The sequence below is a fragment of the Eleutherodactylus coqui genome, chromosome 9 (assembly GCF_035609145.1).
Source record: "Eleutherodactylus coqui strain aEleCoq1 chromosome 9, aEleCoq1.hap1, whole genome shotgun sequence".
Classification (NCBI taxonomy): domain Eukaryota; kingdom Metazoa; phylum Chordata; class Amphibia; order Anura; family Eleutherodactylidae; genus Eleutherodactylus; species Eleutherodactylus coqui.
Genome location: NC_089845.1, coordinates 83,063,667 through 83,088,117, shown reverse-complemented (window position 1 = coordinate 83,088,117; position 24,451 = coordinate 83,063,667). Strand labels below are relative to the sequence as shown.

The 24,451-nt window shown below is 44.9% G+C and overlaps 5 non-coding genes across 5 annotated transcripts; all 5 read left to right on the top strand.

The window, feature by feature from the left end:
• The first annotated feature begins 2,235 nt into the window (after window positions 1-2,235).
• On the top strand, window positions 2,236-2,307 carry TRNAC-GCA (transfer RNA cysteine (anticodon GCA)). Its single transcript has one exon. It is a non-coding gene; the product is annotated as a tRNA-Cys (tRNA).
• A 3,271-nt stretch (window positions 2,308-5,578) lies between these two features.
• On the top strand, window positions 5,579-5,650 carry TRNAC-GCA (transfer RNA cysteine (anticodon GCA)). Its single transcript has one exon. It is a non-coding gene; the product is annotated as a tRNA-Cys (tRNA).
• Window positions 5,651-7,101: 1,451 nt separating this feature from the next.
• On the top strand, window positions 7,102-7,173 carry TRNAC-GCA (transfer RNA cysteine (anticodon GCA)). Its single transcript has one exon. It is a non-coding gene; the product is annotated as a tRNA-Cys (tRNA).
• Window positions 7,174-9,254: 2,081 nt separating this feature from the next.
• TRNAC-GCA (transfer RNA cysteine (anticodon GCA)) lies at window positions 9,255-9,326 on the top strand. Its single transcript has one exon. It is a non-coding gene; the product is annotated as a tRNA-Cys (tRNA).
• An 11,143-nt stretch (window positions 9,327-20,469) lies between these two features.
• Window positions 20,470-20,541, top strand: TRNAC-GCA (transfer RNA cysteine (anticodon GCA)). The gene has a single exon. It is a non-coding gene; the product is annotated as a tRNA-Cys (tRNA).
• The last annotated feature ends 3,910 nt before the right edge of the window (window positions 20,542-24,451 follow it).

Below are 24,451 nucleotides of genomic sequence, written 5' to 3'. Positions count from 1 at the left end.
ATCTTCATTGGTAGGGATTTCAACAAGCATCCTACCTTTTGAGAAATTGGTTTCCTCAGAACATTACTTTTTAAGAACCAGTGAGGACAATCATAAGCCAAGGGGGCATAGCTCAGAGGAAGAGCATTCGACTGCAGATCGAGAGGTCCCTGGTTCTAATCCGGGTGCCCCCTTCAAGTGCCAGCTTTACTCATGCTATTCAACGAGATGCTTACCTTTCCAAGAAAGCTCTTCTTCAACTTGTCACCCTTGAGCACATTTCTCATGCAGGACTAAACAGGAACTAATCATCCACTCTCTCACTGGCAATATTCATTGGTAGGGATTTCAACAAGCATCCTACCTTTTGAGAAATTGGTTTCCTCAGAACATTACTTTTTAAGAACCAGTGAGGACAATCATAAGCCAAGGGGGCATAGCTCAGAGGAAGAGCATTCGACTGCAGATCGAGAGGTCCCTGGTTCTAATCCGGGTGCCCCCTTCAAGTGCCAGCTTTACTCATGCTATTCAACGAGATGCTTACCTTTCCAAGAAAGCTCTTCTTCAACTTGTCACCCTTGAGCACATTTCTCATGCAGAACTAAACAGGAACTAATCATCCACTCTCTCACTGGCAATATTCATTGGTAGGGATTTCAACAAGCATCCTACCTTTTGAGAAATTGGTTTCCTCAGAACATTACTTTTTAAGAACCAGTGAGGACAATCATAAGCCAAGGGGGCATAGCTCAGAGGAAGAGCATTCGACTGCAGATCGAGAGGTCCCTGGTTCAAATCCGGGTGCCCCCTTCAAGTGCCAGCTTTACTCATGCTATTCAACGAGATGCTTACCTTTCCAAGAAAGCTCTTCTACAAATTGTCACCCTTGAGCACATTTCTCATGCAGAACTGAACTGGAACTGGTCATCCACTCTCTCACTGGCCATCTTCATTGGTAGGGATTTCAACAAGCATCCTACCTTTTGAGAAATTGGTTTCCTCAGAACATTACTTTTTAAGAACCAGTGAGGACAATCATAAGCCAAGGGGGCATAGCTCAGTGGAAGAGCATTCGACTGCAGATCAAGAAGTCCCTGGTTCATAATCCGGGTGCCCTCTTCAAGTGCCAGCTTTACTCATGCTATTCAACGAGATGCTTACCTTTCCAAGAAAGCTCTTCTACAAATTGTCACCCTTGAGCACATTTCTCATGCAGAACTGAACTGGAACTGGTCATCCACTCTCTCACTGGCCATCTTCATTGGTAGGGATTTCAACAAGCATCCTACCTTTTGAGAAATTGGTTTCCTCAGAACATTACTTTTTAAGAACCAGTGAGGACAATCATAAGCCAAGGGGGCATAGCTCAGTGGAAGAGCATTCGACTGCAGATCAAGAAGTCCCTGGTTCATAATCCGGGTGCCCTCTTCAAGTGCCAGCTTTACTCATGCTATTCAACGAGATGCTTACCTTTCCAAGAAAGCTCTTCTACAAATTGTCACCCTTGAGCACATTTCTCATGCAGAACTGAACTGGAACTGGTCATCCACTCTCTCACTGGCCATCTTCATTGGTAGGGATTTCAACAAGCATCCTACCTTTTGAGAAATTGGTTTCCTCAGAACATTACTTTTTAAGAACCAGTGAGGACAATCATAAGCCAAGGGGGCATAGCTCAGTGGAAGAGCATTCGACTGCAGATCAAGAAGTCCCTGGTTCCTAATCCGGGTGCCCTCTTCAAGTGCCAGATTTACTCATGCTATTCAACGAGATGCTTACCTTTCCAAGAAAGCTCTTCTACAAATTGTCACCCTTGAGCACATTTCTCATGCAGAACTGAACTGGTCGTCCACTCTCTCACTGGGAATCTTCATTGGTAGGGATTTCAACAAGCATCCTACCTTTTGAGAAATTGGTTTCCTCAGAACATTACTTTTTAAGAACCAGTGAGGACAATCATAAGCCAGGGGGGGCATAGCTCAGTGGAAGAGCATTCGACTGCAGATCAAGAAGTCCCTGGTTCAAATCCGGGTGCCCCCTTCAAGTGCCAACGAGATGCTTACCTTTCAAGAAAGCTCTTCTTCAACTTGTCACCCTTGAGCACATTTCTCATGCAGAACTAAACAGGAACTAATCATCCACTCTCTCACTGGCAATCTTCATTGGTAGGGATTTCAACAAGCATCCTACCTTTTGAGAAATTGGTTTCCTCAGAACATTACTTTTTAAGAACCAGTGAGGACAATCATAAGCCAAGGGGGCATAGCTCAGTGGAAGAGCATTCGACTGCAGATCGAGAGGTCCCTGGTTCAAATCCGGGTGCCCCCTTCAAGTGCCAGCTTTACTCATGCTATTCAACGAGATGCTTACCTTTCCAAGAAAGCTCTTCTACAAATTGTCACCCTTGAGCACATTTCTCATGCAGAACTGAACTGGAACTGGTCATCCACTCTCTCACTGGCCATCTTCATTGGTAGGGATTTCAACAAGCATCCTACCTTTTGAGAAATTGGTTTCCTCAGAACATTACTTTTTAAGAACCAGTGAGGACAATCATAAGCCAAGGGGGCATAGCTCAGAGGAAGAGCATTCGACTGCAGATCGAGAGGTCCCTGGTTCAAATCCGGGTGCCCCCTTCAAGTGCCAGCTTTACTCATGCTATTCAACGAGATGCTTACCTTTCCAAGAAAGCTCTTCTACAAATTGTCACCCTTGAGCACATTTCTCATGCAGAACTGAACTGGAACTGGTCATCCACTCTCTCACTGGCCATCTTCATTGGTAGGGATTTCAACAAGCATCCTACCTTTTGAGAAATTGGTTTCCTCAGAACATTAGTGAGGACAATCATAAGCCAAGGGGGCATAGCTCAGTGGAAGAGCATTCGACTGCAGATCAAGAAGTCCCTGGTTCCTAATCCGGGTGCCCTCTTCAAGTGCCAGCTTTACTCATGCTATTCAACGAGATGCTTACCTTTCCAAGAAAGCTCTTCTACAAATTGTCACCCTTGAGCACATTTCTCATGCAGAACTGAACTGGAACTGGTCATCCACTCTCTCACTGGCCATCTTCATTGGTAGGGATTTCAACAAGCATCCTACCTTTTGAGAAATTGGTTTCCTCAGAACATTACTTTTTAAGAACCAGTGAGGACAATCATAAGCCAAGGGGGCATAGCTCAGTGGAAGAGCATTCGACTGCAGATCAAGAAGTCCCTGGTTCATAATCCGGGTGCCCTCTTCAAGTGCCAGCTTTACTCATGCTATTCAACGAGATGCTTACCTTTCCAAGAAAGCTCTTCTACAAATTGTCACCCTTGAGCACATTTCTCATGCAGAACTGAACTGGAACTGGTCATCCACTCTCTCACTGGCCATCTTCATTGGTAGGGATTTCAACAAGCATCCTACCTTTTGAGAAATTGGTTTCCTCAGAACATTACTTTTTAAGAACCAGTGAGGACAATCATAAGCCAAGGGGGCATAGCTCAGTGGAAGAGCATTCGACTGCAGATCAAGAAGTCCCTGGTTCATAATCCGGGTGCCCTCTTCAAGTGCCAGCTTTACTCATGCTATTCAACGAGATGCTTACCTTTCCAAGAAAGCTCTTCTACAAATTGTCACCCTTGAGCACATTTCTCATGCAGAACTGAACTGGAACTGGTCATCCACTCTCTCACTGGCCATCTTCATTGGTAGGGATTTCAACAAGCATCCTACCTTTTGAGAAATTGGTTTCCTCAGAACATTACTTTTTAAGAACCAGTGAGGACAATCATAAGCCAAGGGGGCATAGCTCAGTGGAAGAGCATTCGACTGCAGATCGAGAGGTCCCTGGTGCCCCCTTCAAGTGCCAGCTTTACTCATGCTATTCAACGAGATGCTTACCTTTCCAAGAAAGCTCTTCTTCAACTTGTCACCCTTGAGCACATTTCTCATGCAGAACTAAACAGGAACTAATCATCCACTCTCTCACTGGCAATATTCATTGGTAGGGATTTCAACAAGCATCCTACCTTTTGAGAAATTGGTTTCCTCAGAACATTACTTTTTAAGAACCAGTGAGGACAATCATAAGCCAAGGGGGCATAGCTCAGAGGAAGAGCATTCGACTGCAGATCGAGAGGTCCCTGGTTCAAATCCGGGTGCCCCCTTCAAGTGCCAGCTTTACTCATGCTATTCAACGAGATGCTTACCTTTCCAAGAAAGCTCTTCTACAAATTGTCACCCTTGAGCACATTTCTCATGCAGAACTGAACTGGAACTGGTCATCCACTCTCTCACTGGCCATCTTCATTGGTAGGGATTTCAACAAGCATCCTACCTTTTGAGAAATTGGTTTCCTCAGAACATTACTTTTTAAGAACCAGTGAGGACAATCATAAGCCAAGGGGGCATAGCTCAGTGGAAGAGCATTCGACTGCAGATCAAGAAGTCCCTGGTTCATAATCCGGGTGCCCTCTTCAAGTGCCAGCTTTACTCATGCTATTCAACGAGATGCTTACCTTTCCAAGAAAGCTCTTCTACAAATTGTCACCCTTGAGCACATTTCTCATGCAGAACTGAACTGGAACTGGTCATCCACTCTCTCACTGGCCATCTTCATTGGTAGGGATTTCAACAAGCATCCTACCTTTTGAGAAATTGGTTTCCTCAGAACATTACTTTTTAAGAACCAGTGAGGACAATCATAAGCCAAGGGGGCATAGCTCAGTGGAAGAGCATTCGACTGCAGATCAAGAAGTCCCTGGTTCATAATCCGGGTGCCCTCTTCAAGTGCCAGCTTTACTCATGCTATTCAACGAGATGCTTACCTTTCCAAGAAAGCTCTTCTACAAATTGTCACCCTTGAGCACATTTCTCATGCAGAACTGAACTGGAACTGGTCATCCACTCTCTCACTGGCCATCTTCATTGGTAGGGATTTCAACAAGCATCCTACCTTTTGAGAAATTGGTTTCCTCAGAACATTACTTTTTAAGAACCAGTGAGGACAATCATAAGCCAAGGGGGCATAGCTCAGTGGAAGAGCATTCGACTGCAGATCAAGAAGTCCCTGGTTCCTAATCCGGGTGCCCTCTTCAAGTGCCAGATTTACTCATGCTATTCAACGAGATGCTTACCTTTCCAAGAAAGCTCTTCTACAAATTGTCACCCTTGAGCACATTTCTCATGCAGAACTGAACTGGTCGTCCACTCTCTCACTGGGAATCTTCATTGGTAGGGATTTCAACAAGCATCCTACCTTTTGAGAAATTGGTTTCCTCAGAACATTACTTTTTAAGAACCAGTGAGGACAATCATAAGCCAGGGGGGGCATAGCTCAGTGGAAGAGCATTCGACTGCAGATCAAGAAGTCCCTGGTTCAAATCCGGGTGCCCCCTTCAAGTGCCAACGAGATGCTTACCTTTCAAGAAAGCTCTTCTTCAACTTGTCACCCTTGAGCACATTTCTCATGCAGAACTAAACAGGAACTAATCATCCACTCTCTCACTGGCAATCTTCATTGGTAGGGATTTCAACAAGCATCCTACCTTTTGAGAAATTGGTTTCCTCAGAACATTACTTTTTAAGAACCAGTGAGGACAATCATAAGCCAAGGGGGCATAGCTCAGTGGAAGAGCATTCGACTGCAGATCGAGAGGTCCCTGGTTCAAATCCGGGTGCCCCCTTCAAGTGCCAGCTTTACTCATGCTATTCAACGAGATGCTTACCTTTCCAAGAAAGCTCTTCTACAAATTGTCACCCTTGAGCACATTTCTCATGCAGAACTGAACTGGAACTGGTCATCCACTCTCTCACTGGCCATCTTCATTGGTAGGGATTTCAACAAGCATCCTACCTTTTGAGAAATTGGTTTCCTCAGAACATTACTTTTTAAGAACCAGTGAGGACAATCATAAGCCAAGGGGGCATAGCTCAGAGGAAGAGCATTCGACTGCAGATCGAGAGGTCCCTGGTTCAAATCCGGGTGCCCCCTTCAAGTGCCAGCTTTACTCATGCTATTCAACGAGATGCTTACCTTTCCAAGAAAGCTCTTCTACAAATTGTCACCCTTGAGCACATTTCTCATGCAGAACTGAACTGGAACTGGTCATCCACTCTCTCACTGGCCATCTTCATTGGTAGGGATTTCAACAAGCATCCTACCTTTTGAGAAATTGGTTTCCTCAGAACATTAGTGAGGACAATCATAAGCCAAGGGGGCATAGCTCAGTGGAAGAGCATTCGACTGCAGATCAAGAAGTCCCTGGTTCCTAATCCGGGTGCCCTCTTCAAGTGCCAGCTTTACTCATGCTATTCAACGAGATGCTTACCTTTCCAAGAAAGCTCTTCTACAAATTGTCACCCTTGAGCACATTTCTCATGCAGAACTGAACTGGAACTGGTCATCCACTCTCTCACTGGCCATCTTCATTGGTAGGGATTTCAACAAGCATCCTACCTTTTGAGAAATTGGTTTCCTCAGAACATTACTTTTTAAGAACCAGTGAGGACAATCATAAGCCAAGGGGGCATAGCTCAGTGGAAGAGCATTCGACTGCAGATCAAGAAGTCCCTGGTTCATAATCCGGGTGCCCTCTTCAAGTGCCAGCTTTACTCATGCTATTCAACGAGATGCTTACCTTTCCAAGAAAGCTCTTCTACAAATTGTCACCCTTGAGCACATTTCTCATGCAGAACTGAACTGGAACTGGTCATCCACTCTCTCACTGGCCATCTTCATTGGTAGGGATTTCAACAAGCATCCTACCTTTTGAGAAATTGGTTTCCTCAGAACATTACTTTTTAAGAACCAGTGAGGACAATCATAAGCCAAGGGGGCATAGCTCAGTGGAAGAGCATTCGACTGCAGATCAAGAAGTCCCTGGTTCATAATCCGGGTGCCCTCTTCAAGTGCCAGCTTTACTCATGCTATTCAACGAGATGCTTACCTTTCCAAGAAAGCTCTTCTACAAATTGTCACCCTTGAGCACATTTCTCATGCAGAACTGAACTGGTCGTCCACTCTTTCACTGGGAATCTTCATTGGTAGGGATTTCAACAAGCATCCTACCTTTTGAGAAATTGGTTTCCTCAGAACATTACTTTTTAAGAACCAGTGAGGACAATCATAAGCCAAGGGGGCATAGCTCAGTGGAAGAGCATTCGACTGCAGATCGAGAGGTCCCTGGTTCAAATCCGGGTGCCCCCTTCAAGTGCCAGCTTTACTCATGCTATTCAACGAGATGCTTACCTTTCCAAGAAAGCTCTTCTTCAACTTGTCACCCTTGAGCACATTTCTCATGCAGAACTAAACAGGAACTGGTCGTCCACTCTCTCACTGGGAATCTTCATTGGTAGGGATTTCAACAAGCATCCTACCTTTTGAGAAATTGGTTTCCTCAGAACATTACTTTTTAAGAACCAGTGAGGACAATCATAAGCCAAGGGGGCATAGCTCAGAGGAAGAGCATTCGACTGCAGATCGAGAGGTCCCTGGTTCTAATCCGGGTGCCCCCTTCAAGTGCCAGCTTTACTCATGCTATTCAACGAGATGCTTACCTTTCCAAGAAAGCTCTTCTTCAACTTGTCACCCTTGAGCACATTTCTCATGCAGGACTAAACAGGAACTAATCATCCACTCTCTCACTGGCAATATTCATTGGTAGGGATTTCAACAAGCATCCTACCTTTTGAGAAATTGGTTTCCTCAGAACATTACTTTTTAAGAACCAGTGAGGACAATCATAAGCCAAGGGGGCATAGCTCAGAGGAAGAGCATTCGACTGCAGATCGAGAGGTCCCTGGTTCTAATCCGGGTGCCCCCTTCAAGTGCCAGCTTTACTCATGCTATTCAACGAGATGCTTACCTTTCCAAGAAAGCTCTTCTTCAACTTGTCACCCTTGAGCACATTTCTCATGCAGAACTAAACAGGAACTAATCATCCACTCTCTCACTGGCAATATTCATTGGTAGGGATTTCAACAAGCATCCTACCTTTTGAGAAATTGGTTTCCTCAGAACATTACTTTTTAAGAACCAGTGAGGACAATCATAAGCCAAGGGGGCATAGCTCAGAGGAAGAGCATTCGACTGCAGATCGAGAGGTCCCTGGTTCAAATCCGGGTGCCCCCTTCAAGTGCCAGCTTTACTCATGCTATTCAACGAGATGCTTACCTTTCCAAGAAAGCTCTTCTACAAATTGTCACCCTTGAGCACATTTCTCATGCAGAACTGAACTGGAACTGGTCATCCACTCTCTCACTGGCCATCTTCATTGGTAGGGATTTCAACAAGCATCCTACCTTTTGAGAAATTGGTTTCCTCAGAACATTACTTTTTAAGAACCAGTGAGGACAATCATAAGCCAAGGGGGCATAGCTCAGTGGAAGAGCATTCGACTGCAGATCAAGAAGTCCCTGGTTCATAATCCGGGTGCCCTCTTCAAGTGCCAGCTTTACTCATGCTATTCAACGAGATGCTTACCTTTCCAAGAAAGCTCTTCTACAAATTGTCACCCTTGAGCACATTTCTCATGCAGAACTGAACTGGAACTGGTCATCCACTCTCTCACTGGCCATCTTCATTGGTAGGGATTTCAACAAGCATCCTACCTTTTGAGAAATTGGTTTCCTCAGAACATTACTTTTTAAGAACCAGTGAGGACAATCATAAGCCAAGGGGGCATAGCTCAGTGGAAGAGCATTCGACTGCAGATCAAGAAGTCCCTGGTTCATAATCCGGGTGCCCTCTTCAAGTGCCAGCTTTACTCATGCTATTCAACGAGATGCTTACCTTTCCAAGAAAGCTCTTCTACAAATTGTCACCCTTGAGCACATTTCTCATGCAGAACTGAACTGGAACTGGTCATCCACTCTCTCACTGGCCATCTTCATTGGTAGGGATTTCAACAAGCATCCTACCTTTTGAGAAATTGGTTTCCTCAGAACATTACTTTTTAAGAACCAGTGAGGACAATCATAAGCCAAGGGGGCATAGCTCAGTGGAAGAGCATTCGACTGCAGATCAAGAAGTCCCTGGTTCCTAATCCGGGTGCCCTCTTCAAGTGCCAGATTTACTCATGCTATTCAACGAGATGCTTACCTTTCCAAGAAAGCTCTTCTACAAATTGTCACCCTTGAGCACATTTCTCATGCAGAACTGAACTGGTCGTCCACTCTCTCACTGGGAATCTTCATTGGTAGGGATTTCAACAAGCATCCTACCTTTTGAGAAATTGGTTTCCTCAGAACATTACTTTTTAAGAACCAGTGAGGACAATCATAAGCCAAGGGGGCATAGCTCAGTGGAAGAGCATTCGACTGCAGATCGAGAGGTCCCTGGTTCAAATCCGGGTGCCCCCTTCAAGTGCCAGCTTTACTCATGCTATTCAACGAGATGCTTACCTTTCCAAGAAAGCTCTTCTACAAATTGTCACCCTTGAGCACATTTCTCATGCAGAACTGAACTGGAACTGGTCATCCACTCTCTCACTGGCCATCTTCATTGGTAGGGATTTCAACAAGCATCCTACCTTTTGAGAAATTGGTTTCCTCAGAACATTACTTTTTAAGAACCAGTGAGGACAGTTATAAGCCAGGGGGGGCATAGCTCAGTGGAAGAGCATTCGACTGCAGATCAAGAAGTCCCTGGTTCAAATCCGGGTGCCCCCTTCAAGTGCCAACGAGATGCATACCTTTCCAAGAAAGCTCTTCTTCAACTTGTCACCCTTGAGCACATTTCTCATGCAGAACTGAACTGGTCGTCCACTCTCTCACTGGGAATCTTCATTGGTAGGGATTTCAACAAGCATCCTACCTTTTGAGAAATTGGTTTCCTCAGAACATTACTTTTTAAGAACCAGTGAGGACAATCATAAGCCAAGGGGGCATAGCTCAGTGGAAGAGCATTCGACTGCAGATCAAGAAGTCCCTGGTTCATAATCCGGGTGCCCTCTTCAAGTGCCAGCTTTACTCATGCTATTCAACGAGATGCTTACCTTTCCAAGAAAGCTCTTCTACAAATTGTCACCCTTGAGCACATTTCTCATGCAGAACTGAACTGGTCGTCGACTCTCTCACTGGGAATCTTCATTGGTAGGGATTTCAACAAGCATCCTACCTTTTGAGAAATTGGTTTCCTCAGAACATTACTTTTTAAGAACCAGTGAGGACAATCATAAGCCAAGGGGGCATAGCTCAGTGGAAGAGCATTCGACTGCAGATCAAGAAGTCCCTGGTTCAAATCCGGGTGCCCCCTTCAAGTGCCAACGAGATGCTTACCTTTCCAAGAAAGCTCTTCTTCAACTTGTCACCCTTGAGCACATTTCTCATGCAGAACTAAACAGGAACTAATCATCCACTCTCTCACTGGCAATCTTCATTGGTAGGGATTTCAACAAGCATCCTACCTTTTGAGAAATTGGTTTCCTCAGAACATTACTTTTTAAGAACCAGTGAGGACAATCATAAGCCAAGGGGGCATAGCTCAGTGGAAGAGGTCCCTGGTTCAAATCCGGGTGCCCCCTTCAAGTGCCAGCTTTACTCATGCTATTCAACGAGATGCTTACCTTTCCAAGAAAGCTCTTCTTCAACTTGTCACCCTTGAGCACATTTCTCATGCAGAACTAAACAGGAACTAATCATCCACTCTCTCACTGGCAATATTCATTGGTAGGGATTTCAACAAGCATCCTACCTTTTGAGAAATTGGTTTCCTCAGAACATTACTTTTTAAGAACCAGTGAGGACAATCATAAGCCAAGGGGGCATAGCTCAGAGGAAGAGCATTCGACTGCAGATCGAGAGGTCCCTGGTTCTAATCCGGGTGCCCCCTTCAAGTGCCAGCTTTACTCATGCTATTCAACGAGATGCTTACCTTTCCAAGAAAGCTCTTCTTTAACTTGTCACCCTTGAGCACATTTCTCATGCAGAACTAAACAGGAACTAATCATCCACTCTCTCACTGGCAATATTCATTGGTAGGGATTTCAACAAGCATCCTACCTTTTGAGAAATTGGTTTCCTCAGAACATTACTTTTTAAGAACCAGTGAGGACAATCATAAGCCAAGGGGGCATAGCTCAGAGGAAGAGCATTCGACTGCAGATCGAGAGGTCCCTGGTTCAAATCCGGGTGCCCCCTTCAAGTGCCAGCTTTACTCATGCTATTCAACGAGATGCTTACCTTTCCAAGAAAGCTCTTCTACAAATTGTCACCCTTGAGCACATTTCTCATGCAGAACTGAACTGGAACTGGTCATCCACTCTCTCACTGGCCATCTTAATTGGTAGGGATTTCAACAAGCATCCTACCTTTTGAGAAATTGGTTTCCTCAGAACATTACTTTTTAAGAACCAGTGAGGACAATCATAAGCCAAGGGGGCATAGCTCAGTGGAAGAGCATTCGACTGCAGATCAAGAAGTCCCTGGTTCCTAATCCGGGTGCCCTCTTCAAGTGCCAGCTTTACTCATGCTATTCAACGAGATGCTTACCTTTCCAAGAAAGCTCTTCTACAAATTGTCACCCTAGAGCACATTTCTCATGCAGAACTGAACTGGAACTGGTCATCCACTCTCTCACTGGCCATCTTCATTGGTAGGGATTTCAACAAGCATCCTACCTTTTGAGAAATTGGTTTCCTCAGAACATTACTTTTTAAGAACCAGTGAGGACAATCATAAGCCAAGGGGGCATAGCTCAGTGGAAGAGCATTCGACTGCAGATCAAGAAGTCCCTGGTTCATAATCCGGGTGCCCTCTTCAAGTGCCAGCTTTACTCATGCTATTCAACGAGATGCTTACCTTTCCAAGAAAGCTCTTCTACAAATTGTCACCCTTGAGCACATTTCTCATGCAGAACTGAACTGGAACTGGTCATCCACTCTCTCACTGGCCATCTTCATTGGTAGGGATTTCAACAAGCATCCTACCTTTTGAGAAATTGGTTTCCTCAGAACATTACTTTTTAAGAACCAGTGAGGACAATCATAAGCCAAGGGGGCATAGCTCAGTGGAAGAGCATTCGACTGCAGATCAAGAAGTCCCTGGTTCCTAATCCGGGTGCCCTCTTCAAGTGCCAGCTTTACTCATGCTATTCAACGAGATGCTTACCTTTCCAAGAAAGCTCTTCTACAAATTGTCACCCTTGAGCACATTTCTCATGCAGAACTGAACTGGTCGTCCACTCTCTCACTGGGAATCTTCATTGGTAGGGATTTCAACAAGCATCCTACCTTTTGAGAAATTGGTTTCCTCAGAACATTACTTTTTAAGAACCAGTGAGGACAATCATAAGCCAGGGGGGGCATAGCTCAGTGGAAGAGCATTCGACTGCAGATCAAGAAGTCCCTGGTTCAAATCCGGGTGCCCCCTTCAAGTGCCAACGAGATGCTTACCTTTCCAAGAAAGCTCTTCTTCAACTTGTCACCCTTGAGCACATTTCTCATGCAGAACTAAACAGGAACTAATCATCCACTCTCTCACTGGCAATCTTCATTGGTAGGGATTTCAACAAGCATCCTACCTTTTGAGAAATTGGTTTCCTCAGAACATTACTTTTTAAGAACCAGTGAGGACAATCATAAGCCAAGGGGGCATAGCTCAGTGGAAGAGCATTCGACTGCAGATCAAGAAGTCCCTGGTTCCTAATCCGGGTGCCCTCTTCAAGTGCCAGCTTTACTCATGCTATTCAACGAGATGCTTACCTTTCCAAGAAAGCTCTTCTACAAATTGTCACCCTTGAGCACATTTCTCATGCAGAACTGAACTGGTCGTCCACTCTCTCACTGGGAATCTTCATTGGTAGGGATTTCAACAAGCATCCTACCTTTTGAGAAATTGGTTTCCTCAGAACATTACTTTTTAAGAACCAGTGAGGACAATCATAATCCAGGGGGGGCATAGCTCAGTGGAAGAGCATTCGACTGCAGATCAAGAAGTCCCTGGTTCAAATCCGGGTGCCCCCTTCAAGTGCCAACGAGATGCTTACCTTTCCAAGAAAGCTCTTCTTCAACTTGTCACCCTTGAGCACATTTCTCATGCAGAACTAAACAGGAACTAATCATCCACTCTCTCACTGGCAATCTTCATTGGTAGGGATTTCAACAAGCATCCTACCTTTTGAGAAATTGGTTTCCTCAGAACATTACTTTTTAAGAACCAGTGAGGACAATCATAAGCCAAGGGGGCATAGCTCAGTGGAAGAGCATTCGACTGCAGATCAAGAAGTCCCTGGTTCATAATCCGGGTGCCCTATTCAAGTGCCAGCTTTACTCATGCTATTCAACGAGATGCTTACCTTTCCAAGAAAGCTCTTCTACAAATTGTCACCCTTGAGCACATTTCTCATGCAGAACTGAACTGGTCGTCCACTCTCTCACTGGGAATCTTCATTGGTAGGGATTTCAACAAGCATCCTACCTTTTGAGAAATTGGTTTCCTCAGAACATTACTTTTTAAGAACCAGTGAGGACAATCATAAGCCAAGGGGGCATAGCTCAGAGGAAGAGCATTCGACTGCAGATCGAGAGGTCCCTGGTTCAAATCCGGGTGCCCCCTTCAAGTGCCAGCTTTACTCATGCTATTCAACGAGATGCTTACCTTTCCAAGAAAGCTCTTCTTCAACTTGTCACCCTTGAGCACATTTCTCATGCAGAACTAAACAGGAACTGGTCATCCACTCTCTCACTGGCCATCTTCATTGGTAGGGATTTCAACAAGCATCCTACCTTTTGAGAAATTGGTTTCCTCAGAACATTACTTTTTAAGAACCAGTGAGGACAATCATAAGCCAAGGGGGCATAGCTCAGTGGAAGAGCATTCGACTGCAGATCAAGAAGTCCCTGGTTCATAATCCGGGTGCCCTCTTCAAGTGCCAGCTTTACTCATGCTATTCAACGAGATGCTTACCTTTCCAAGAAAGCTCTTCTACAAATTGTCACCCTTGAGCACATTTCTCATGCAGAACTGAACTGGTCGTCCACTCTCTCACTGGGAATCTTCATTGGTAGGGATTTCAACAAGCATCCTACCTTTGAGAAATTGGTTTCCTCAGAACATTACTTTTTAAGAACCAGTGAGGACAATCATAAGCCAAGGGGGCATAGCTCAGAGGAAGAGCATTCGACTGCAGATCGAGAGGTCCCTGGTTCTAATCCGGGTGCCCCCTTCAAGTGCCAGCTTTACTCATGCTATTCAACGAGATGCTTACCTTTCCAAGAAAGCTGTTCTTCAACTTGTCACCCTTGAGCACATTTCTCATGCAGAACTAAACAGGAACTAATCATCCACTCTCTCACTGGCAATATTCATTGGTAGGGATTTCAACAAGCATCCTACCTTTTGAGAAATTGGTTTCCTCAGAACATTACTTTTTAAGAACCAGTGAGGACAATCATAAGCCAAGGGGGCATAGCTCAGAGGAAGAGCATTCGACTGCAGATCGAGAGGTCCCTGGTTCAAATCCGGGTGCCCCCTTCAAGTGCCAGCTTTACTCATGCTATTCAACGAGATGCTTACCTTTCCAAGAAAGCTCTTCTTCAACTTGTCACCCTTGAGCACATTTCTCATGCAGAACTAAACAGGAACTGGTCATCCACTCTCTCACTGGCCATCTTCATTGGTAGGGATTTCAACAAGCATCCTACTTTTTGAGAAATTGGTTTCCTCAGAACATTACTTTTTAAGAACCAGTGAGGACAATCATAAGCCAAGGGGGCATAGCTCAGTGGAAGAGCATTCGACTGCAGATCAAGAAGTCCCTGGTTCATAATCCGGGTGCCCTCTTCAAGTGCCAGCTTTACTCATGCTATTCAACGAGATGCTTACCTTTCCAAGAAAGCTCTTCTACAAATTGTCACCCTTGAGCACATTTCTCATGCAGAACTGAACTGGTCGTCCACTCTCTCACTGGGAATCTTCATTGGTAGGGATTTCAACAAGCATCCTACCTTTTGAGAAATTGGTTTCCTCAGAACATTACTTTTTAAGAACCAGTGAGGACAATCATAAGCCAAGGGGGCATAGCTCAGAGGAAGAGCATTCGACTGCAGATCGAGAGGTCCCTGGTTCAAATCCGGGTGCCCCCTTCAAGTGCCAGCTTTAATCATGCTATTCAACGAGATGCTTACCTTTCCAAGAAAGCTCTTCTTCAACTTGTCACCCTTGAGCACATTTCTCATGCAGAACTAAACAGGAACTGGTCATCCACTCTCTCACTGGCCATCTTCATTGGTAGGGATTTCAACAAGCATCCTACCTTTTGAGAAATTGGTTTCCTCAGAACATTACTTTTTAAGAACCAGTGAGGACAATCATAAGCCAAGGGGGCATAGCTCAGTGGAAGAGCATTCGACTGCAGATCAAGAAGTCCCTGGTTCATAATCCGGGTGCCCTCTTCAAGTGCCAGCTTTACTCATGCTATTCAACGAGATGCTTACCTTTCCAAGAAAGCTCTTCTACAAATTGTCACCCTTGAGCACATTTCTCATGCAGAACTGAACTGGTCGTCCACTCTCTCACTGGGAATCTTCATTGGTAGGGATTTCAACAAGCATCCTACCTTTTGAGAAATTGGTTTCCTCAGAACATTACTTTTTAAGAACCAGTGAGGACAATCATAAGCCAAGGGGGCATAGCTCAGAGGAAGAGCATTCGACTGCAGATCGAGAGGTCCCTGGTTCAAATCCGGGTGCCCCCTTCAAGTGCCAGCTTTACTCATGCTATTCAACGAGATGCTTACCTTTCCAAGAAAGCTCTTCTTCAACTTGTCACTCTTGAGCACATTTCTCATACAGAACTGGTCGTCCACTCTCTCACTGGGAATCTTCATTGGTAGGGATTTCAACAAGCATCCTACCTTTTGAGAAATTGGTTTCCTCAGAACATTACTTTTTAAGAACCAGTGAGCACAGTTATAAGCCAGGGGGGGCATAGCTCAGTGGAAGAGCATTCGACTGCAGATCAAGAAGTCCCTGGTTCAAATCCGGGTGCCCCCTTCAAGTGCCAGCTTTACTCATGCTATTCAACGAGATGCTTACCTTTCCAAGAAAGCTGTTCTTCAACTTGTCACCCTTGAGCACATTTCTCATGCAGAACTAAACAGGAACTAATCATCCACTCTCTCACTGGCAATCTTCATTGGTAGGGATTTCAACAAGCATCCTACCTTTTGAGAAATTGGTTTCCTCAGAACATTACTTTTTAAGAACCAGTGAGGACAATCATAAGCCAAGGGGGCATAGCTCAGAGGAAGAGCATTCGACTGCAGATCGAGAGGTCCCTGGTTCAAATCCGGGTGCCCCCTTCAAGTGCCAGCTTTACTCATGCTATTCAACGAGATGCTTACCTTTCCAAGAAAGCTCTTCTTCAACTTGTCACCCTTGAGCACATTTCTCATGCAGAACTAAACAGGAACTGGTCATCCACTCTCTCACTGGCCATCTTCATTGGTAGGGATTTCAACAAGCATCCTACCTTTTGAGAAATTGGTTTCCTCAGAACATTACTTTTTAAGAACCAGTGAGCACAGTTATAAGCCGGGGGGGGGCATAGCTCAGTGGAAGAGCATTCGACTGCAGATCAAGAAGTCCCTGGTTCATAATCCGGGTGCCCTCTTCAAGTGCCAGCTTTACTCATGCTATTCAACGAGATGCTTACCTTTCCAAGAAAGCTCTTCTACAAATTGTCACCCTTGAGCACATTTCTCATGCAGAACTGAACTGGTCGTCCACTCTCTCACTGGGAATCTTCATTGGTAGGGATTTCAACAAGCATCCTACCTTTTGAGAAATTGGTTTCCTCAGAACATTACTTTTTAAGAACCAGTGAGGACAATCATAAGCCAAGGGGGCATAGCTCAGAGGAAGAGCATTCGACTGCAGATCGAGAGGTCCCTGGTTCAAATCCGGGTGCCCCCTTCAAGTGCCAGCTTTACTCATGCTATTCAACGAGATGCTTACCTTTCCAAGAAAGCTCTTCTTCAACTTGTCACCCTTGAGCACATTTCTCATGCAGAACTAAACAGGAACTAATCATCCACTCTCTCACTGTCCATCTTCATTGGTAGGGATTTCAACAAGCATCCTACCTTTTGAGAAATTGGTTTCCTCAGAACATTACTTTTTAAGAACCAGTGAGGGCAATCATAAGCCAAGCGGGCATAGCTCAGTGGAAGAGCATTCGACTGCAGATCGCGAGGTCCCTGGTTCAAATCCGGGTGCCCCCTTCAAGTGCCAGCTTTACTCATGCTATTCAACGAGATGCTTACCTTTCCAAGAAAGCTCTTCTTCAACTTGTCACCCTTGAGCACATTTCTCATGCAGAACTAAACAGGAACTAATCATCCACTCTCTCACTGGCAATCTTCATTGGTAGGGATTTCAACAAGCATCCTACCTTTTGAGAAATTGGTTTCCTCAGAACATTACTTTTTAAGAACCAGTGAGGACAATCATAAGCCAAGGGGGCATAGCTCAGTGGAAGAGCATTCGACTGCAGATCAAGAAGTCCCTGGTTCATAATCCGGGTGCCCTCTTCAAGTGCCAGCTTTACTCATGCTATTCAACGAGATGCTTACCTTTCCAAGAAAGCTCTTCTACAAATTGTCACCCTTGAGCACATTTCTCATGCAGAACTGAACTGGTCGTCCACTCTCTCACTGGGAATCTTCATTGGTAGGGATTTCAACAAGCATCCAACCTTTTGAGAAATTGGTTTCCTCAGAACATTACTTTTTAAGAACCAGTGAGGACAATCATAACCCAAGGGGGCATAGCTCAGAGGAAGAGCATTCGACTGCAGATCGAGAGGTCCCTGGTTCAAATCCGGGTCCCCCTTCAAGTGCCAGCTTTGCTCATGCTATTCAACGAGATGCTTACCTTTCCAAGAAAGCTCTTCTTCAACTTGTCACCCTTGAGCACATTTCTCATGCAGAACTAAACAGGAACTAATCATCCACTCTCTCACTGGCAATCTTCATTGGTAGGGATTTCAACAAGCATCCTACCTTTTGAGAAATTGGTTTCCTCAGAACATTACTTTTTAAGAACCAGTGAGGACAATCATAAGCCAAGGGGGCATAGCTCAGTGGAAGAGCATTCGACTGCAGATCAAGAAGTCCCTGGTTCATAATCCGGGTGCCCTCTTCAAGTGCCAGCTTTACTCATGCTATTCAACGAGATGCTTACCTTTCCAAGAAAGCTCTTCTACAAATTGTCACCCTTGAGCACATTTCTCATGCAGAACTGAACTGGTCGTCCACTCTCTCACTGGGAATCTTCATTGGTAGGGATTTCAACAAGCATCCTACCTTTTGAGAAATTGGTTTCCTCAGAACATTACTTTTTAAGAACCAGTGAGGACAATCATAAGCCAAGGGGGCATAGCTCAGAGGAAGAGCATTCGACTGCAGATCGAGAGGTCCCTGGTTCAAATCCGGGTCCCCCTTCAAGTGCCAGCTTTACTCATGCTATTCAACGAGATGCTTACCTTTCCAAGAAAGCTCTTCTTCAACTTGTCACCCTTGAGCACATTTCTCATGCAGAACTAAACAGGAACTAATCATCCACTCTCTCACTGGCAATATTCATTGGTAGGGATTTCAACAAGCATCCTACTTTTTGAGAAATTGGTTTCCTCAGAACATTACTTTTTAAGAACCAGTGAGGACAATCATAAGCCAAGGGGGCATAGCTCAGTGGAAGAGCATTCGACTGCAGATCGAGAGGTCCCTGGTTCAAATCCGGTTGCCCCCTTCAAGTGCCAGCTTTACTCATGCTATTCAACGAGATGCTTACCTTTCCAAGAAAGCTCTTCTTCAACTTGTCACCCTTGAGCACATTTCTCATGCAGAACTAAACAGGAACTGGTCATCCACTCTCTCACTGGCCATCTTCATTGGTAGGGATTTCAACAAGCATCCTACCTTTTGAGAAATTGGTTTCCTCAGAACATTACTTTTTAAGAACCAGTGAGCACAGTTATAAGCCAGGGGGGGCATAGCTCAGTGGAAGAGCATTCGACTGCAAATCAAGAAGTCCCTGGTTCATAATCCGGGTGCCCTCTTCAAGTGCCAGCTTTACTCATGCTATTCAACGAGATGCTTACCTTTCCAAGAAAGCTCTTCTACAAATTGTCACCCTTGAGCACATTTCTCATGCAGAACTGAACTGGTCGTCCACTCTCTCACTGGGAATCTTCATTGGTAGGGATTTCAACAAGCATCCTACCTTTTGAGAAATTGGTTTCCTCAGAACATTACTTTTTAAGAACCAGTGAGGACAATCATAAGCCAAGGGGGGCATAGCTCAGAGGAAGAGCATTCGACTGCAGATCGAGAGGTCCCTGGTTCAAATCCGGGTCCCCCTTCAAGTGCCAGCTTTACTCATGCTATTCAACGAGATGCTTACCTTTCCAAGAAAGCTCTTCTTCAACTTGTCACCCTTGAGCACATTTCTCATGCAGAACTAAACAGGAACTAATCATCCACTCTCTCACTGGCCATCTTCATTGGTAGGGATTTCAACAAGCATCCTACCTATTGAGAAATTGGTTTCCTCAGAACATTACTTTTTAAGAACCAGTGAGGACAATCATAAGCCAAGGGGGCATAGCTCAGTGGAAGAGCATTCGACTGCAGATCGAGAGGTCCCTGGTGCCCCCTTCAAGTGCCAGCTTTACTCATGCTATTCAACGAGATGCTTACCTTTCCAAGAAAGCTCTTCTTCAACTTGTCACCCTTGAGCACATTTCTCATGCAGAACTAAACAGGAACTAATCATCCACTCTCTCACTGGCAATCTTCATTGGTAGGGATTTCAACAAGCATCCTACCTTTTGAGAAATTGGTTTCCTCAGAACATTACTTTTTAAGAACCAGTGAGGACAATCATAAGCCAAGGGGGCATAGCTCAGTGGAAGAGCATTCGACTGCAGATCAAGAAGTCCCTGGTTCATAATCCGGGTGCCCTCTTCAAGTGCCAGCTTTACTCATGCTATTCAACGAGATGCTTACCTTTCCAAGAAAGCTCTTCTACAAATTGTCACCCTTGAGCACATTTCTCATGCAGAACTGAACTGGTCGTCCACTCTCTCACTGGGAATCTTCATTGGTAGGGATTTCAACAAGCATCCTACCTTTTGAGAAATTGGTTTCCTCAGAACATTACTTTTTAAGAACCAGTGAGGACAATCATAACCCAAGGGGGCATAGCTCAGAGGAAGAGCATTCGACTGCAGATCGAGAGGTCCCTGGTTCAAATCCGGGTCCCCCTTCAAGTGCCAGCTTTACTCATGCTATTCAACGAGATGCTTACCTTTCCAAGAAAGCTCTTCTTCAACTTGTCACCCTTGAGCACATTTCTCATGCAGAACTAAACAGGAACTAATCATCCACTCTCTCACTGGCAATATTCATTGGTAGGGATTTCAACAAGCATCCTACTTTTTGAGAAATTGGTTTCCTCAGAACATTACTTTTTAAGAACCAGTGAGGACAATCATAAGCCAAGGGGGCATAGCTCAGTGGAAGAGCATTCGACTGCAGATCGAGAGGTCCCTGGTTCAAATCCGGGTGCCCCCTTCAAGTGCCAGCTTTACTCATGCTATTCAACGAGATGCTTACCTTTCCAAGAAAGCTCTTCTTCAAATTGTCACCCTTGAGCACATTTCTCATGCAGAACTGAACTGGTTGTCCACTCTCTCACTGGCCATCTTCATTGGTAGGGATTTCAACAAGCATCCTTACTTTTGAGAAATTGGTTTCCTCAGAACATTACTTTTTAAGAACCAGTGAGCACAGTTATAAGCCAGGGGTGGCATAGCTCAGTGGAAGAGCATTTGACTGCAGATCGAGAAGTCTCTGGTTCATGAATCCGGGTGCCCCCTTCAAGTGCCAGCTTTACTCATGCTATTCAACAAGATGCTTACCTTTCCAAGAAAGCTCTTCTTCAACTTGTTAGCCTTGAGCACATTTCTCATACTGAACTGGTTGTCCACTCTCTCACTGGGAATCTTCATTGGTAGGGATTTCAACAAGCATCCTTACTTTTGAGAATTTGGTTTCCTCAGAACATTACTTTTTAAGAACCAGTGAGCACAGTTATAAGCCAGGGGGGGCATAGCTCAGTGGAAGAGCATTCGACTGCAGATCGAGAGGTCCCTGGTTCAGATCCGGGTGCCCCCTTCAAGTGCCAGCTTTACTCATGCTATTCAACGAGATGCTTACCTTTCCAAGAAAGCTCTTCTTCAAATTGTCACCCTTGAGCACATTTCTGATGCAGAACTAAACAGGAACTGGTCATCCACTCTCTCACTGGCAATCTTCATTGGTAGGGATTTCAACAAGCATCCTACCTTTTGAGAAATTGGTTTCCTCAGAACATTACTTTTTAAGAACCAGTGAGGACAATCATAAGCCAAGGGGGCATAGCTCAGTGGAAGAGCATTCGACTGCAGATTGAGAGGTCCCTGGTTCAGATCCGGGTGCCCCCTTCAAGTGCCAGCTTTACGCATGCTATTCAACGAGATGCTTACCTTTCCAAGAAAGCTCTTCTTCAACTTGTCACACTTGAGCACATTTCTGATGCAGAACTAAACAGGAACTGGTCGTCCACTGGCCATCTTCATTGGTAGGGATTTCAACAAGCATCCTACCTTTTGAGAAATTGGTTTCCTCAGAACATTACTTTTTAAGAACCAGTGAGGACAATCATAAGCCAAGGGGGCATAGCTCAGTGGAAGAGCATTCGACTGCAGATCGAGAGATCCCTGGTTCAAATCCGGGTGCCCCCTTCAAGTGCCAGCTTTACTCATGCTATTCAACGAGATGCTTACCTTTCCAAGAAAGCTCTTCTTCAACTTGTCACCCTTGAGCACATTTCTGATGCAGAACTAAACAGGAACTGGTCATCCACTCTCTCACTGGCCATCTTCATTGGTAGGGATTTCAACAAGCATCCTACATTTTGAGAAATTGGTTTCCTCAGAACATTACTTTTTAAGAACCAGTGAGGACAATCATAAGCCAATGGGGCATAGCTCAGTGGAAGAGCATTCGACTGCAGATCGAGAGGTCCCTGGTTCAAATCCGGGTGCCCCCTTCAAGTGCCAGCTTTACTCATGCTATTCAACGAGATGCTTACCTTTCCAAGAAAGCTCTTCTTCAAATTGTCACCCTTGAGCACATTTCTCATGCAGAACTGAACTGGTTGTTCACTCTCTCACTGGCCATCTTCATTGGTAGGGATTTCAACAAGCATCCTTACTTTTGAGAAATTGGTTTCCTCAGAACATTACTTTTTAAGAACCAGTGAGCACAGTTATAAGCCAGGGGTGGCATAGCTCAGTGGAAGAGCATTCGACTGCAGATCAAGAAGTCTGGTTCATAATCCGGGTGCCCCCTTCAAGTGCCAGCTTTACTCATGCTATTCAACGAGATGCTTACCTTTCCAAGAAAGCTCTTCTACCAATTGTCACCCTTGAGCACATTTCTCATGCAGAACTGAACTGGTCGTCCACTCTCTCACTGGGAATCTTCATTGGTAGGGATTTCAACAAGCATCCTTACTTTTGAGAAATTGGTTTCCTCAGAACATTACTTTATAAGAACCAGTGAGGACAATCATAAGCTAAGGGGGCATAGCTCAGTGGAAGAGCATTCGACTGCAGATCGAGAGGTCCCTGGTTCATAATCCGGGTGCCCCCTTCAAGTGCCAGCTTTACGCATGCTATTCAACGATATGCTTACCTTTCCAAGAAAGCTCTTCTTCAACTTGTCACCCTTGAGCACATTTCTGATGCAGAACTAAACAGGAACTGGTCGTCCACTGGCCATCTTCATTGGTAGGGATTACAACAAGCATCCTACCTTTTGAGAAATTGGTTTCCTCAGAACATTACTTTTTAAGAACCAGTGAGGACAATCATAAGCCAAGGGGGCATAGCTCAGTGGAAGAGCATTCGACTGCAGATCAAGAAGTCCCTGGTTCATAATCCGGGTGCCCTCTTCAAGTGCCAGCTTTACTCATGCTATTCAACGAGATGCTTACCTTTCCAAGAAAGCTCTTCTTCAACTTGTCACCCTTGAGCACATTTCTCATGCAGAACTAAACAGGAACTGATCATCCACTCTCTCACTGGCTATCTTCATTGGTAGGGATTTCAACAAGCATCCTACCTTTTGAGAAATTGGTTTCCTCAGAACATTACTTTTTAAGAACCAGTGAGGACAATCATAAGCCAAGGGGGCATAGCTCAGTGGAAGAGCATTCGACTGCAGATCGAGAGGTCCCTGGTTCATAATCCGGTTGCCCCCTTCAAGTGCCAGCTTTACTCATGCTATTCAACGAGATGCTTACCTTTCCAAGAAAGCTCTTCTTCAACTTGTCACCCTTGAGCACATTTCTCATGCAGAACTAAACAGGAACTGGTCATCCACTCTCTCACTGGCCATCTTCATTGGTAGGGATTTCAACAAGCATCCTACCTTTTGAGAAATTGGTTTCCTCAGAACATTACTTTTTAAGAACCAGTGAGGACAATCATAAGCCAAGGGGGCATAGCTCAGTGGAAGAGCATTCGACTGCAGATCAAGAAGTCCCTGGTTCATAATCCGGGTGCCCTCTTCAAGTGCCAGCTTTACTCATGCTATTCAACGAGATGCTTACCTTTCCAAGAAAGCTCTTCTACAAATTGTCACCCTTGAGCACATTTCTCATGCAGAACTGAACTGGTCGTCCACTCTCTCACTGGGAATCTTCATTGGTAGGGATTTCAACAAGCATCCTACCTTTTGAGAAATTGGTTTCCTCAGAACATTACTTTTTAAGAACCAGTGAGGACAATCATAAGCCAGGGGGGCATAGCTCAGTGGAAGAGCATTCGACTGCAGATCGAGAGGTCCCTGGTTCATAATCCGGGTGCCCCCTTCAAGTGCCAGCTTTACGCATGCTATTCAACGATATGCTTACCTTTCCAAGAAAGCTCTTCTTCAACTTGTCACCCTTGAGCACATTTCTGATGCAGAACTAAACAGGAACTGGTCGTCCACTGGCCATCTTCATTGGTAGGGATTACAACAAGCATCCTACCTTTTGAGAAATTGGTTTCCTCAGAACATTACTTTTTAAGAACCAGTGAGGACAATCATAAGCCAAGGGGGCATAGCTCAGTGGAAGAGCATTCGACTGCAGATCAAGAAGTCCCTGGTTCATAATCCGGGTGCCCTCTTCAAGTGCCAGCTTTACTCATGCTATTCAACGAGATGCTTACCTTTCCAAGAAAGCTCTTCTTCAACTTGTCACCCTTGAGCACATTTCTCATGCAGAACTAAACAGGAACTGATCATCCACTCTCTCACTGGCTATCTTCATTGGTAGGGATTTCAACAAGCATCCTACCTTTTGAGAAATTGGTTTCCTCAGAACATTACTTTTTAAGAACCAGTGAGCACAGTTATAAGCCAGGGAGGGCATAGCTCAGTGGAAGAGCAT